This window comes from Propithecus coquereli, unplaced genomic scaffold, assembly GCF_000956105.1.
Source record: "Propithecus coquereli isolate 6110/MARCELLA unplaced genomic scaffold, Pcoq_1.0 Scaffold61, whole genome shotgun sequence".
NCBI lineage: Eukaryota > Metazoa > Chordata > Mammalia > Primates > Indriidae > Propithecus > Propithecus coquereli.
The window spans coordinates 8,192,231-8,194,420 of record NW_012152063.1 but is presented as its reverse complement, the minus strand read 5'-3'; positions in this window follow the sequence as shown (position 1 = coordinate 8,194,420).

Below are 2,190 nucleotides of genomic sequence, written 5' to 3'. Positions count from 1 at the left end.
TTTTTTTGTAGAGACAGGGTCTCACCATGTTGCTGCCCAGGCTGGTCTTGAACACCTGGCCTCAAGTGATCCTCCCCTTCAGTCCCGCAAGTGCTAGGATTACAGGAATGAGCCACTGTGCCCAGCCTCCCTCACTCTCTGTACAGCTTCCTCTTTCCTAGTACTCCAACCTAACCTGCTGGTAGCTGTCTCCTCTCATGAGCAAGATGGCTGGGCTCTGTGCGGGTTTCCCCTCCCTGCTCTGTGGCTGGGCACTGCCCAGGCAGTAGCTGGGGCAGTAGTCCTAGGGCTTCCCTTCTTCTCTTCTCCCAGCAATTACAAGCCTATGCTGCCCATCGTCCAATGTCTAAAGACAGTTGTTTCATATATATTATTCAGTTTTCTGGTTGTTTACAGTGGCAGAACAATTCCTGTAGCAATACATCCTTCATGGGTAGAAGCAGGTGTCTCTCATTATGGTTTTAACATTTTCCTGATTACTAATGATGTTGAGCATTTCTTCATATGCATGTTGGTATATTAATCTTCTAGGCTGCCATACGGAATATCACAGACTGGGTGGCTTATGTGAACTAAAATAAAAACTTAAGCCCCCCAGCCGATTGAATGGACCCCTTTAGGCCAAGAGGGCCCCAGAAATACCCCAAAGCTGAGTTGCTGGCCATGGAAGGGAGGTCAGACATGCTTTGTCACGCCCCCTCCCTTCTTGGAGATGTTCTTTGTACCTGATTAACAGGCCTAAGGCTGTGCAAGACAAAGCTGAAACACACCTGCAGGGCATCCATTTAAGTAACAGACCACTGGCGTCCTTATCCTTAAAACATTCCAAGCCTTTGGATACAGCTTCAGTTCTTTAACCAATTACAAATCAAAGCGTCTTTAAACTCACCTGTAACCTATAAGTCCTTACGTTGAGCTATCCCACCTTTTTGAGCCAAACCAATATATCCCTTCCATGTATTATTTATGACTTTACATACAATTCTTGTCTCCTTGAAATGGATAAAACCAAACTGTAACCCAACCACGGTGAGACCACTTGCTCAAGGCTTCTTGGTCGTGGCTCTCCGGGCCATGGTCACATATGTTCGGCTCAGAATAAACCTCTTTAAATTATTTTACAGAGTTTGAGTTCTTTTCCATTGACACTTAAACAACAGAAATTTGTTTTCTTACAGTTCTGGAGGTTGGAAGTCCAAGACCTCTGCAAGGTCCCTGCGGAGTTGGTTTCTGGAGAGACCTCTCTCCTTGGCTTGCTGATGGCAGCTTTCTCACCGTCTCCCCACACAGCCTTCCCCCCATGCGCGTGCATCCCTCGTGTCTCTTATGCAAAGACACCAGCCCTATCATATTAGGGCCTTACCCTTATGACCGCATTTAACCTTGATTACCTCTTAAAGGCACGATCTCAAAATATAGTCACCTTGGGAGTTAGGGCTTCAACATATGAGTTAGCAGGGTGGGGACAGAATTCAGTTCACAACAATTATCTTGAAGGAGAGCAGGGAATTTCACCCCAAAAAAATGCCTCCCTGGCATAATGAATATTTTGAATTAAAAACCCTTAGAGATCAGCAGGGTTTGGAAGAGACTTTTCCCCTAACTACATAAAGACAAGACGGACACACCAAGGAGAACAATTGTCCTTGTTCCCCTACCTGTTATTTCATCATACATTCCAGGAAAGAAGACCAAGAATGTAACCACACCTGAGCAAGATAATGACTGTCTCCAAGGATCATTTAAATTCCAAGAAAACTATTTACAAGTTAAATTTGGTTCCCTGATCTAATCATTCTCTCTGGTCATCATAGTGCCCCTCAGTAGACTTCTTCTCCCCCACCTTCATAACCTATTTTGCCAGGATCCAATCCTCCATTCTTTCCGTAACCTCAAAAGGGTATGTAAGCAGAAGCTTCTGGACCCCGTTGGGATATTGGGCAATCACTCCGTGATTCTCCCTGTACACACGGCAAATAAATTTGTAATCCCTCTCTCTTATAACATTAATCTACCTTATTGTGAGTTGGTTTTTCAGTGAACCTTCAGGGAGCCAACAGTGTTGGTCCCTACAGTCTCTCTATATTTCTTCTTTAAAATGCCTAGTCATGTCTTTGGCCCTTTGTCTTTTTCATGTTGATTTGTATAGGAGCTCTCTATATATTCTTCACATTAATCCTTCACCAGTTA